The sequence below is a fragment of the Dromaius novaehollandiae genome, chromosome 2 (genome assembly GCF_036370855.1).
Source record: "Dromaius novaehollandiae isolate bDroNov1 chromosome 2, bDroNov1.hap1, whole genome shotgun sequence".
Classification (NCBI taxonomy): domain Eukaryota; kingdom Metazoa; phylum Chordata; class Aves; order Casuariiformes; family Dromaiidae; genus Dromaius; species Dromaius novaehollandiae.
This window is the reverse complement of record NC_088099.1, coordinates 124,234,974-124,249,651: the sequence shown is the minus strand read 5'-3', so window position 1 is coordinate 124,249,651 and position 14,678 is coordinate 124,234,974. Positions and strand designations below refer to the sequence as shown.

Sequence of the window (14,678 nt, the reverse complement as noted above, 5' to 3'; positions counted from 1 at the left end):
CTTGTTTCAAGTGGTATGTTGGCTGCTTGAATGGGGCATGAACACAGTCAAAGTAGAGTCATTTTTAAATTTGCAGCATTATTTGTGGATTTCTTTTCCCTAAATCTACCAGCATTCACTTCTATGTAGCAGAAGATACCTACAGAGCTAGAGAAGTTATTAAATCACAATAAACTAGGAAGAAAATAAAGAAGCAGCTGGTAAGGTTGAAGTCATTAAAAAGGGAGAAGCCTTACAGAGTGCTTATTGGAACTTACTGATGCTGCACAGCAATTCTAAGAGAAATAAAGACCGGAAAATCACTTTGGAACTGAATGACACTCCTGGCTGAGCTACGCTTCATTCCCGATTCCAAGGGCATGTGCAGACAGTCAACAATAGGATCTCGGGAAGAAAAGAAGTCTTACTATTATCATCCTTATTTACAAATTCTAAGTTATTCTGTTTCTTCTGGCATAACCTATGAACAAAGACCTGCTCTGGTAGAAATGAAGGTGCTCAGTTCAGCTTAAAGTAGAGAAAGGAGAAGGAAATTTAGTTTTATGTGGCAATCTAACTATCTGTCTATTTCCAGGGAATGTCCTATGATGGTTCATGCAATATTTAAAAAAATCTCTGTAATAGAGAAACCATCCTGCACTGGCAGGAAAGATAGACCAGGCAGTTTAACAACAGTTTTAATTTCTGTTTATTTGTATGATTGTGTGAAAATACTAGATCGAATTGATTTTACCTGTTAGTAGCATCATTCACAAATGTGGTTCCAGATAAACCCCATGGCTTTGTGCTTGACTGTCCCTTTTTTCCCCCTTTTAATTCACTTCAGACTTGGAATGTTTCATTATGCTGACTATGCCTGAAATTCCCAGCACTGCTTCACCTACTGCTTGATGGGGATTTTCTTTTTTTTTTTCCCATTTATCACTGTCTGAATCCTAGCTCTTCTCATTTTAAAAGCCTACTTGTGTTGGCTTCAGACACCACTGACATTAGTTTCACAGGCTTTTCTCATCAGCTTGATGGACCCAGGTGGCCTTGTCTTTTACTGCTGTTGTTGCTTTCACTTTCTTGGCCATCTGTTTCTGATAAGAATGAATTACAGTCCTAGTTTCTGAGAAGTGTGTTGATAGTTGTAGTTCAAATGATTAGAGCAAAAACACCCCAGATGTCTTGATAGGTAAAATGTTTGTATAGAAAAATGTATGTGTGGCGGACAGATGAGCGAACTTTTGCCTTAAACATTTCTTGGTACATAAGGTGCAAGCAAACCATAACCCCAAACAAGCCATCTGTCCCTGGCGGAAACAGGACTAAGCTGCTGCGACCCCCAAAATGGTCTCCCTGCGACCACGCAGGACACACCGAGCCTGCGCTGAACCAGACCACAATCGGGCAGAGACTTTGGGACCTGGACTGTAAATTACTGCCGCTTAGCACAACTTCTATAAAACTTGCTTAGCATGAGTAGCTAAATTTGCTGAAGCCTTAGGCCGCACTCCCTAGTTCAGTGAGAAAGGGCCCCAGAGCTGGCACTCCCTAGTTCAGTGAGAAAGGGCCCCAGAGCTGGTGCAGGCTGCAGAGATAAGGGAGTTACAAGCAGTTTGCATTCCTGTGCTTCACACTCCAGGAGGGAGGATGTCAAGGCTTTGAAGTAAGGCCTGCTTGGGCACCAGGACCCCAGGAAACAAAGCCTCCTCTCACTGCTGAAACAGTGTTAATTGGGGGGGGGGGGGGGGGGGGGGTCTGGATTATATCCTCTTCATCAGGACCTTGGAAGATAACACCTACTGTCACTGCTGGGGCAGTGCTAATTGCTGGAACAACACCTCTCTGTCAGGGCCTTGAGAGACAAGGGTGGGACCCGAGGAATCAAAACACATCTGTCAGCAGAAACCACAACAGTAAAGATAAGGGAGAAAACCAGCCTGCCTAGGAACAATGATGAGACCCAATAAGGAGCAGGAGACCCCAGATCTAAAAATTACTATTGGTCTGAACTACCGTGTGAGGGGTGGGAAACTTAATTTGAAAAAGCTATAATTGCCCAGGGATTTCTTTGTTCGGGGTCCCTCTTCAGAGGCACCCAACTTGAGCTGTAACTACTGCACGTGTGTCATTACAATTTATTTAATTTGCCTTGATTTGGCTCCGAGCTTTTCAGTAGGAACCTAGGGTCGGACCCTGCTCGAGTTGTAATTACTGCACGTGCATCGCTAAAATTTACACCCAGGGTGAAGAGGACCAACGGAATGCTGCTGGATCCACAGGTGGTGATATCTCTCTCTCTCGCTTTCTCTCTCTCTTGCTTTTTCTCTCTCTCCTCCCCTTTGCCTTTCCCCACCTTTCCCCCCACTTCATGGAAAATAAAAGGTTGTACAATATTTGACCGGTTTTAGCGTCTTAATCTTGTCCTTGGGATTGTAACAAAACCCTCCCCATATTGGATCTGGACAGTAAGTAAACAGTCATAGGACTTTTAAGAAAATAAAAATGCTATTCTTGTGCTCAGCTGCTCAGCTAGTATTTAATTTATTAATACTGGTGAACTTAATTAAATGCTTGACTAATAGAGTTGGTTAGAGAATGGCTTTATTACAATCCAAAACATACTTTTTTGGCAAAAATTAAAACTTTTCTCAATTATACCAAGTTTTTTTTTTCACTTCTTGCTCCAAAATTTTGAAAACAAGAATGTTTTGGTGAAAAACTCCAAAAACTCTTGGTTATCATTAGAAAGGGTGTCTTTTCCACCAAAGCCTGCTTCACTGGAAAATTTTCATCCAACCCAATGATCTAATAAAGTAATAAGGTGCTAGTGTAAACTTAGTAATGTGCATCTGACAGATGTAATGCCCTGTGTCACCAAGTTGCATTACTGTCCCGCAAATTTACTTTTGTCACAAGTCAAGGGAATTGGGAGACACTTACTGTGTTGAACTTGGCTAGATTTACCTCACTTCCTAGGGTTTCTCTGAGTCTTGGTTTTATTTGCTGGATCTTAGCTCTGACTAACAGCTGTATTCAAGGAAAATTGGCAGCTTGAATTATAGGAAGGTAGGAAAGATTGTGTTTACAATAGCTTTCTTGTTTTTTTCCCTGAGGTTCCTTTAAAAGCATTTTCTAGAATAAATCACAATATCTAATAACTCAGTGAGGCTTTTTAAGTGGAGTTTTAAGAGTGTACCAAGGTCTTATTGAATCGTGTTATCTACCATTTCAAATCCTCTTGAAGTTAGATACAAAGAATAATAGCTATATATTCAGTTTGAAGAGTCTGAAGATTTTACTGACTTTGGATTAACAGAAAGATTTCCAACTATCAGTGTTTAAGCTTCATCTCTCTGTCAGTCATTCTTGACAAGACCAGAATAAGGCACTAATGGCAGTGACTTTAGAGAGGGTGTTTTTTCATTAGTTTAAGCAGAATGTCAATTAAAAAGGAATTGAGATAAAGAAACAGCAACTAGATTAAGTTTACACTTCTTCATGGATGATAAGAAAAATCCATTTACAGGTTCTATTTCACTCTGAATGTACTTCCTAAGGTAAAGGCTGCTTATATTACAGCTTTAAAAGTCTACTGACAATTTCTGAAGAGATTTAATAACTATTGTGTCAGAACTGTGGAAGATTTTTTTAAGCACTGGAAATAATTATCTCTTGCCTAAAATGAATGTACTAAAATTAATTTAAATTTAATTTCATACATTTTATTAGGGAATATTATCATCTACCATCATTTCCATTCCTCCTGTCTGACTATTATTTGCATTCTCTAGGAACTGACAAAGACCATTTAAAATATGAAGAGAAATTTATCTTTCTGGGATCTCTGGATGGAGAGAGGACAGGCTGGGGCTGATTTCCATTCTACAAATCTTGGAGACAACACTAGCACATCTATAGTGCCTTTGCCTTGATCCACTTCTGCCCTCTTTCAAAAGGCAACTGTTTGGTTGTTCTGTCTTTTGATTACAGTCTGAATAGAGTGCAGTTTCAGAGCACATAGTATGTAAAAAACTGCACTTACTGTTGAAGGTGAGTAAATCATTCATTCTGAGTATTATTTGAGGGATTTAGTCCTCTTTACTATTCCTGTGACTAAACCCTGAGCAGATGAGTGGTTTTTTTTTTTTTTTTTTTTTTTTTTTTTTTGGATAGAGAAATAGCTTTCAATTTTGGTCCTTCTGCTAAGAAATCATAAAATATTAGCTAAAGAACCAAAATCTTCTACCACTAACAAAGTTACAGGCAATTTCTCTGAAAGGTAACTAAGGAACAGGCAGCAAAATACCCAGCTAGCCTAGAGGGGAAGAGAACTACCATTTGGAGACATCCGAAACCATGAGAGACACTGATAAACTCTCTGATTCCCCTACACTATTTATACTGGCTGACAGAACGAGGCACATTATACTACTTTTTAATAGCTTTCTCACCTTCCTGGAATGAATTACATGGTTGCAAAGCAGTGATGGTAAACCAGGATTCATAGCTATCATTATTAGCTTAGCAACATCCTTAACATCAGTGTAGCTATTTGTATTCAGTACCCATGAATCAGCTGTAATATATTTTGATAAATAATCTGTCCAGAGGGACATCAGCATTGCATCTGAAGAATAGCACAGACTGATCCTGTGAAATCTGCTTTGTTGCAGTCTGTGAAGTTAGGTCTTGTTATATCTATCTGAATCAGGGAGGTGGCTATTACCAGCTGATTCCTCCCAATAAAGAAATTATTGAGAAGCTTTTTCAGAAATACCTAAATCCATTGTTACTCATGGCTTAAAACTGATGTTTTCAGCAACAGTGTGCGACCTCATTCTCTTTATTGGCTACTGATACATCATTACATTAAAACCTTACCAAAAGCAAAAGGAACACATTTGGTCTTGATGGGAGGTGTTCCTTTGAACACTGTATTCCAAGATCCCTTGACAGCTTTGAAGTGTTCAGCTGAATCAATTTTCTTTCACCAGGTTATGCAATTCTGTTTCCATTAACGAAGCTGTGACATTAAAAGAAGCATGTGAAGATGTGAAGACATGGCAGCATCCAGCTGAATCTGTAAGAGAAGAGCCTGAAACAGGTTACAAAAAATAGGTCAGAAGAGGCTCTGAGAGGTCATCGATGTTGTGTGCATGCTGAGGCTCAATTAATGCTATCTGAATCGTTTTGAGAAATGTTTATCTAACCTACTCTCCTGCAGCAGTGAGGAAGAACATGAATTAACTCCATTCAGCTACCACTGAAGGCCAGAAAGCGTGAAGGCCAGAAATTTTGGCTGTGTCAGTAGCAGATGCTTTTAGCTTTGATCTACTATTGGGTGGACTTTAGCTTTGTATACAAGGGAAACACATTTGGGGTGCATAAGAAATCCTACCTTCCGTGTACTGAAATTTCTGCATTGCAATAGCAGAGCAGTTGTGCTTCGTTAGCACAAAGATCTGGGGATACTCTGAAAATCTTATGTGACAACATAAAGTAAATGAGATTAACATTGCAGTAAGGAGCAAGAAATGTTTTGATGGTAGCTAATGTAATAGTTAAGGTAGTGGGAACGCATGGGTAGTTCTCCTGACTCTTCATGGCTCAGGGTCTATGCTGATTCTGCTGGTCTTCAGTCTCTTCAGATGGCTCTGGTTCCTCTGCCCTTCCCTTGTTTATGGGGGTACTAAGAGTATATTCTGTTTAGGATGTTAGGACAGAAGGGGAAAGTGATGCAGAGGGTCCTGAGTTTCAGGTGACCCATCCGACTTAAAGACTGGAAGCAGCGCAGTCCGGTAGACCAGTCACATAAGCACAAGCAATCCACCCCAGAGCCAGGGGCAATAAGTATTTCCTTTCAGTAGGACTAACGTAATCTGAGCAAGCTCCAGCAAGGCATTTTTGCGGCTATGATGTGTCTGGATCCTAGTACGTCCTGCAACACTGCTGTGTGGATGCTGCAGTTTAGGATGGCACCTACTCAGGAGTCTGAAAGACCTTTCAGTTCAGCAAATGAACCTGCAGTGCTCTGAGCAGCTGTAGCTGGGGACTGAAAATCCTCCTTGCTCCTGCTGGTAAATCCACTTTTAATCCCTGTATCATGCACCTTGTTCACTGTATAAACATTTCTACAGTTTTGTGCTAAGGGCGTCTACCTTGTCTGAATGATATGTGCCACCAGTTTGTTAAGAAGTAAGACCCCATTTTTAATACAACCTTTTTCAATGAAGCTTCATTTCAAAAACCTCTTGATTCAACCTATCAGTGAAGAAAGACATGACTAAGAAAGCTTACGGACTACCACAAGCTAGCCTGAACCTAGCCTGTCAAATATAAACTTTACGAAAGAGCTTTTATATTTAAGATGCATTTATGTTTATTGCTGTAGTAGTACAAATGATGATGATGTGATTTAATGGCCTATTAGCGCAATAATGCTCCATGCCTTAGAAGTGAGACAAATTTCTTTTCTCCATTTGGATGCCATCAATGATTCTGAATGCAATGGGATGTTTTCTTCCAATATCTAGCTATTTACCTATTGTCTGATGATGAATTTAGGGGTTTATGGATTTCAAATACATTTTTCTGAATTTAACTGCTTTAAATTTTTGCTTCTTTTTGCCAGCACCTGATATATCAATACAACTGGTTGATACAAACATCTCAAATAGCTGAAAGCGACATTTGGCTGTTTGTGTCAAACACAAATGTGTGTGTGCAGCACTTCATAAATGAAGAGTCATTATATAAAAATGGTAGTTTAGAGTGTTTGTTATGAATCCTAAAAGTAATGGTGCTAATTTATTTTGAAACAAAATAAATGTTTATATACAGATTTGTTTCTTTTATTATTTTCTATGATGTTAGAAATTGACCTCATTGGCTATTTCATAGTATGAATTTAATGAATTCACTCATTTTAGACCAAAGGAAATTCTACATACTGCTTCTAGTACCTCTTTAATGAGTCATATAATACAGATATAACTGTGTATGCTTTCCACAAATGGGTCATTAATTGGGAAAAGGGTCAAAGTATGAAAATTAAAGCAATCCTAGTACAATCCGAGTAAAGAGGGGGAGTTTAAGATGTGGAAACATCTGGTTAAATACAGATGTGGTATTATCCCAGTGAAATGAACACAGACTTTGCTTGCAGTAGAAATGATTTCCTTAAAACATAAGGTTTCTTTCCAGGAGAAAACAGAACTCCTAACACACAGGGATGAGTTTGCCTGCTTCTGTTGTATTGAGTAGAGCTAGTTTTCCTTTAGCTTTTTTGTGTTCCACAGTCAGATGTGCAGCCAAATACATTAATTGCCCTACATCTTTTGCGTGTCTTGTCTTTTGAGGTTAGGTGCCATCTTGGGAGCACCATGAGGGAGCTGTCTCTGCTGTCTCACTCCTTGAGGGTTTTGGGCACATGCTCTGGGGTTTAGGGGAGAGGGCTGCAGAAACCCATTGCTTCCCTCCAGGACAAGGGCCAGATGTGCAATTTGACCATCAAGCACAGTTGAGATGACCAGAACTAGGAAGAGTGACCTGTCACAATTCAGGTATTACTCAAGGTTATCCAGAGAATGGCATGAATCCGCTTTGTGACAGTACATTTGAATTAGCACAATCAAATGTAGGTCTCTGTCTTGCAGACACTGAGTGACCCCCTTTCTGCAGATTCAGATGCGGGAATAATGAGTTCATTTTCTGTGGGATGGTTTGACAAAGGATCAGTTGCTTTTATTCTGCCTAGGTGGTACATTCTGCTGCCAAGATGTAGTGATGTACACTATTCTGCCAGGGAACAGAATGAAGCTATCTAAATATTTATTACAAAACATTAATCGCAGCTTTAGGGGCACTGTCAATGCCACTCTTACCTACAAAAGTTAAAGGTTTATATATAAAGAATAGCTTAGCTTTAGCTTTCTTAGCTAAAGAATTATACATAGTGTCCGTGGACAACTAACTAAGCTCAGTCTCTTGGAAATTCACGATCAAATTCCCATTAAAGTCAGCAGAAGCCAAGTTAGCTTTTCCTGGAGCCAACCTATGGAAAACCCCACGAGAGACAGCATGTGCATCCAATCTGTCATGAAGGATTGATTCACAAGACTTAAGTGAAAAGCCTGATTTTCAATCTAAATACTGAGAGTCAATTATTTAAATAATATCCTAACTTACTTAATAATGTGTAAGGTTTTTTGTTAAATTGGCCACCTTTTATACATTTTAGAGATAGATAGAGACTGACAAGAGATTTAAAATGTTTCTGTGCACTGCTGGTTCACAAAGAGTGTCGTTAGTAAGTAGAGTGATGCAGTAAGGAAACATGATCACTCACAACAGCCAAGCAGGTATATTTAATTTTAAGCCTGCCAGCATTGTCATAGTTCCTTTAATTTTTCTAAAATCATCTTGTACATCTTAATTATCTCTGCAGTCTAATAGGATGGATTTGATAGGGGCAAACACGAACTATTAATTTTCAACTGTGGGATGTTAAAAAAGCTGATGATGCATGGAATAAAAGAATAAAGATAGTCATCTTCAGCATCAAAATACAGTGCTCTTTTGTTTATATACTGTACCCTCTAGCAACCTTTGTATTTTCAAACTAATAGGAAACTGACCTTTACAGGAATACAGGGTATATGAAAGTGCCTGTGATACTTGACCTTCATATCAGCAGTTTGCTATCAGCTTTTGCAAGGTATGTTTAAGATGAGACATCTATCTATAAAATTATGTAATTTCATACATTTAGAGGTACACAATATGGTACACTGGAGAAACATTGTAGCTGGTTAACCTAAGGATTGCGAGGCTAGTTTGTAGGCTGAAAAATGTACTTTCCTTTCAAATACTATACTTCTGAGAGGCAGCACAAGCAAAGGTTATATGGTTAGAAGATCCATTTTTTTCCAGATGTTTATAGCAAAAAGACAAACCCAAATGAAATCATGCCTGTTTTGATTATCTCCTTAGTTCTGGCAATCAAATAAGCCTGCAGCTGGGACAAATCTGCTCATTTAAATTCAAAGTGCTCTAGGCATATCAGTTAATCTTTGCTAATTTATATCAAGTTAAGACCAAACTGATAAAAGGAAGTTTCATCATAATAATACTTTAAAGTATTTAGGTATGTCCAATTTTATTGCTAACATGCTGACTGCATGGTTCTGGTCAAATATACTCTGAATCTTTCAATTACCTGATCTGCTGACCTAATGGGTAGCATGGCATCTTGTATAACTATCATATAAATGGCACAAATGCAATCAACTGTGGTCATAAAACCAACAGTATCATAGAAATTAGAGATGTGGAAAGACTTAAAAAAAAAAAAAAAGTTCTATAAACAGCTTTTTTACTCTATAATAATAAGGTTGTGCTTTATTAAAATGTGTTCTTTTAGGGCTTTTGTGTGGGTGTGCTTTATAAGGAAGTATAAAATAGCCATTTGTGAATTCTATAATGCCAGTCATTTGGGAGCAGGTGGAAGGTTAGAAGAAAGGATGCTGGAAGGAAGTGATAAATTCCAGGGAAACAGTGCAGAAACAAACAGAGAATAAATCTGAAGAACATGGGAGATGGAGGGAGAAAAAAATAGTGTCAGTGGTTTTTAAGCAGAGGAAAACGAAACTGGTCATGACAGCAAGATGATAGAAGTTCGTGACCTATGAGTTAGTGGTAACAGAAATTCTGTGATATTTCCAGAATCAGGAAATGAAAAATGTGCATAATTTAAATGACAGGCTGTGGGATGTCTGGTCTTCCCCGATTTAGAAGATCCATCCTATAGTACAACCAATATTTTGTCAAACAGTCCTTCCACAGGAGTGCTTGGGCAGTTGAGGGTAACACCTGGCAAGAATTTCAGCATCAGGGAATGATTTTTTGGAGTTATAAGAGGATCTTAATTTGACTGATACTGTTTCTGATAGAGGTAGCAGAACCATAAATATACTAGCATTAAAGGGAGACAAGGATCAGAACTACCTGTGAGGGGACTGCTTGTGCTACTAATTTGGTGACCCAGGAATATTTCCCAGGTGGGTAAAACAATTTTTTTTATTGAGAAAATAGAGGTTACCTGGTGGTAAAAGATAATTGTGTATCATCACTGATCCACCTTTCCTTGAGGATTTAACTATAACTTTCCTGTGAGAATTTTTGAACATGTGGGACACTGTCCTCAGACATATTCATTTAGCTCTTCAGGGACTTGTAAATTCTTTGTTTCAGAGGAACAGACTCGTGCAGCTGGGTTGCTAATGGGTTGCTGGGACCTACTTCTTCCTCCATGCTGTGGAACTAGAAAGTATCCTGCCTGGACAGAGATCTTTTATAAGAGAATGCTTTGTCTTATTTTGGATTCCTCTTTATTTCAAAAAAGTTAAAATAGATTTCAAATAAGAATTTTATAGTGGGAAAATCAATATGAGTTGCGGTAGAGGTATATGCATTTGCAGGAGTCTAGCTGTAGACATACAAAGTTTCAGCTATATAATTCTTTCTTTTGGCATCATTGTAAGAAATACTGGTTGTAGTGACAGGACAATCTTGCATTGATCAAGCAGTTATGTAGCTCTCTTTGGAATATTCTTGAGGTTAAGATGTTTACCCAGATTTATCACTTTCTCTGAGCATCCTTTATGTGGCTTTTTTTCAAACTAGCACAGCAACATAATGCAGGTACTAGTGAGTCCTGTTTGTATCTATTTCATGAGTTGCAGCTTAAGCAGACTTTGCAATATGAAATGAATATTTAATATGAAAAATATTAAATGTGTTTGTTCAGAGTTTCAGTGAAAAGGTCACATTCTTATGAGTTTTTATCAAGGATTTGGATTAGGGGAGAAAACCATTACTTCAGGGTTTTGTTATTTGGCTTTTCTGTGTATTGCTATTTCTAAAAGAAAATGGTAGAAGAAACAGTTTGAAATCTTGAAATAAGCAAAGAAGGTATATTTAGGATTCAGGCTTTCTCTTCTTTAAACTATATATATTTCCTTTGGGAGGCTGAAATCAGCCTTGCTCACTGGAGCCAAAACCCAGCAAACCCCAAATCTCTGAGAAACATGGACTGACAACTCTCAAATAGCCATGGAATACACTATTTGTACCAGTAGGAATGTAAAGGGAGATAGTGGATATTTATGTAGTCCAGTGCTGGAAACTTTGCTCAGCACTGGACTACACAAATGAAACACATTTGCATAAATTTTAGAACTTAGAAATACAGCAGACAACTAAAACATACACAAATCCCATGGAGTCTTCATTTTCATATGCTCTCTGTACATGCTAGATTGCTAGATTGTTTAGCTTTCATGGTTTATTTTGATATGTTCAATGGTGCTATTAATCATACTTTCTCATTTTCTTTCACTGTTAGGATTTGACAAAGATTTTCTTTCACCTTGAAAAAATGGATATTCTGAAGGATTTCTTTGCAATACTCCCATACACATAACACACCTTGCTGAGTGGAAGCAGCTTGTTTTCTATACTGCACTTCTTTCTGAAAGATGGTTTCAAAAACACGTTTGATCTCTCTCTTGATAGTGAAAGAACATAAACAAATGTCTTTCAAATTATTTTCCTGCTGAAAGCCTTTATGATTCCATAGAAGAGGAAACTGGACTAACTCAATAAGCAATGGACCATACCGCAATAAACTGATACATTGTTAATTTTTATTGCTAAAGTGTCTTTCTGCTGCTCTGGTTCAAAATGCTCTTCATTTTTTTTATTATTGCTGATTTTTATGATTGCACTGGTAAATCCTTCTAATATTCTACTCAATATTTCTGTTGAAACATATTGGCTGAAGCAAGCAGCGAGGCAGGAAGCATAGCAGTATCTCCATCCAGAAGAACAAAGAAAGAGATCAAAGAATTACAAAGGGACCTCCAAGCTGTTGGCCAGAGCTAGCAGAGGATCTGGCTAATTGTTCAAGGAGCTGGCTCTTGAAAAGCCTTGGGAGAAGAACATTAAATGCCTGACGAAGAAGGGAGTAAAAGATATGAAGGTAATAGTAAGAATTGTTTTTGGTAGGTGTTTAGAAGCCAGCTAAGCAAATATATGTGATCTTGTAATCTTTTGTGTCCCTTAGCATTTTTAGGTATTGTCATAGTGGACTGAGAGAAGCAGGAAGACTGGGGCCGTTAGAGCTTACAACGGTGTGAGCCCCCCTGAAAGCACCAAGTTCTCCTTAGGCGGCGGAGGTGGATACTCTCTTCAAGGTGTGCTGCTAATTTGCTTTCTGTTAGTTCAGGCACTTCTACACTGTGTTTAATAGCACACTATAAGTGTCATGTTTGTTTTCTTTCCCAGTCTTAGTTTCTCAAGTTTATTGATTACCTAGCAGAATGAGACTCCAGTCTTGACTAAGCTTTACCATGATCCATCCGGCTAATATAAAAGCCTGTTTGAAGGTTATCTGTAGGAGATTAATGGACAGCACGCCAATCAATATGATTAAATGCTGACACTTTATTAAGCCTGAATAGCATCTTTTATATGCCTTAACCGTGGTCACATGAATCAAACTATACAGTGATTGGTACATGTTCATTTAGCACGCACATCTGAACGGTATATGATTGGATAGCATATACTGTCCATGAGGAGGCAAAGAAACTCCCCTAAGCCCGTAAGTTCCTTACTGAACATCTGGGAGTTGTTTTCCTCGTTCCAAGGACAGCTTCTCACCACATTGCATGCCCTCTAGTAACCTTACCGGTAGGCTGCAAAACCTACTTTCACACTCTTGCTATTAGCATTAGGGCTGGATTGCTCACATGTCCGTTTTCCTCCAGATAATCCTCCACAGTTATCAAGGTACTGATTTTGCAGATTTTGAATTCACAAGTTGGTTTGTTAAATAGCTCTGAATACAAAAACACAATCTGCTCCACCAGACTGGGTTTTTGGTCCTTCAGGTACATTATTCTACTTCCAACAATTGCTTTGTCTAATGCTTCAGTGGAAGGGAGAGGACAGACATAACATAGCTTGCCAACAGTGTGAAGGTTACCATAAAAGCAAAATTCTACTTTTTAATCCTATGACATCAGCTCCTGCCCAAAAGCATGAAGTTACATTACCCACATTTGTTCTGTCAGAAATAAAATTTAATTTTTGTTCTTAAAATGATCACTTCCTTTCAAAGTTCAATATAAAACTCTGTAATCCCTGAGGAAACAAATTTCACAGGCTATCAGCAAACTGCCTGGAGAAATGTTCTCTTTTTCTTCAAAATTACTTATTACAGCATTCTTCTCATGGTTAATGTGCATTTGACGTTAGCATAGATATTCTGGAAACCTAACTGTGCTTTGAGGGTACTGATGTATATCAGAGATAACTTCAAGTTTATCCCTAGGGTTACCTAAGATCAGTTTAGTCCCTTGTACTGATCTCAGATATGGTCCTTGGTTTGAAGACTTTGTTGTAAATTGGATAATCATCCTCAATGAAATGACTCTATGGAGAAAAAAGAGGCACGTTTATGATGTAGTCATATGAGCATGTGCAAGATTATCTTCAAACATGTTCATCAAAGTAGCCGATATTACAGTTTTGTAGGAATTACAGTATATCACTCCATAAACTTCCTGCCTGGCACACCACCAGTACCATATCTAAACAGGGATGCACACAGGGATTTAGTGTCTAAGAGCTACATTGGTCAATATAACCTGAAAGTTAGATCTTCAAAAGCCTTGTTCAGTCACTGCCTAATCCTCAGAACATCTAGGGGCCCTGACTGCAATTCTGTCACCACTGTTCCTAGCAGCCTAAATCTTAACGTTGTTGAGAATTTTGTGTTTATACCTTGGCTGCTTTGCTTTGGGGCTCACTATCTAGGCATTCTCTTCCCCGGCTGGTCTATGTGACTTGGCACGCTAACAGTTTGCAACTTGAGTTTTGTTCTGAAAGATGGAGGAAATGGTGCTTTCTTTCTCCCACTCCATAGCCTAACATTTTAAGAAACTGCACAGGGAATGCATTACCCAGATAAAATCCTATCTAGTCTGATGCTTGGATCTTCCAACAGTTGGGCTACTTTAACATCAACTCTGATCTATCACATTTCTGAACTACAGTATTGATTGGGCATCAACCTTTCTTTCCCAATTTAATAGGCCTGTGTGTTTAACAGGCTGCTCAGGCATCCTGCTTGGGACTTGTGTCAAGCTGCCTTAGCTGTGAGTATGACAAAGCCGAGTCTGTGGCATTCAAGGTTCTTTATGGTCCTGTCAAAAGGAAATATTTAATGTGGTCACATGAATTCACACTGAATGGTTATTCTTTGATTTTTAAATAGACTACTCAGGTCATAAGACACTAATGTGGTAGTCTCAAGACAGCATGCTTAGATGTAAAATTAAGACTGGACAGCAATTCAATTTAAGCTCTGTTTTCTCTGGAACTTGATGGTCCATTAGATTTCCATTTGATCCCTGCTTCATTGAGAGCTGCAGCAGCAAATATATGATTGGTAATAGAGCACTGGCCATAACACCTTTTTCCAGATGGTGGTAGGGGAATGACACACCTGTTATTCACTGAATCTCAGCATCCTGAGATGCTGAGAATTTTGCTGGATTCATAAAAGAAAATTTTCAAGGCTGGCTTGATTTTTGTCAGTGCAAATACTGAGATTCTAATGTTGA

The 14,678-nt window shown here is 38.5% G+C and overlaps 1 long non-coding RNA gene across 7 annotated transcripts in view; it reads left to right on the top strand.

Moving 5' to 3' along the window:
- The window catches only part of LOC112983509 (uncharacterized), a 68,096-nt gene extending 55,601 nt beyond the window's left edge, over nt 1-12,495 (top strand). For 3 of the 7 annotated variants that reach the window (XR_010387928.1, XR_010387925.1, XR_010387924.1), the window contains 5 exons: nt 3,780-4,038; nt 4,983-6,065; nt 8,633-8,704; nt 11,393-12,028; nt 12,113-12,495. This is a non-coding gene — a long non-coding RNA (uncharacterized LOC112983509). The remainder of the gene's footprint in view (nt 1-3,779; nt 4,039-4,982; nt 6,066-8,632; nt 8,705-11,392; nt 12,029-12,112) is intronic. The other 4 variants (XR_010387929.1, XR_010387926.1, XR_010387927.1 and 1 more) reach the window with 4 other exon arrangements.
- Nucleotides 12,496-14,678: the final 2,183 nt, after the last annotated feature.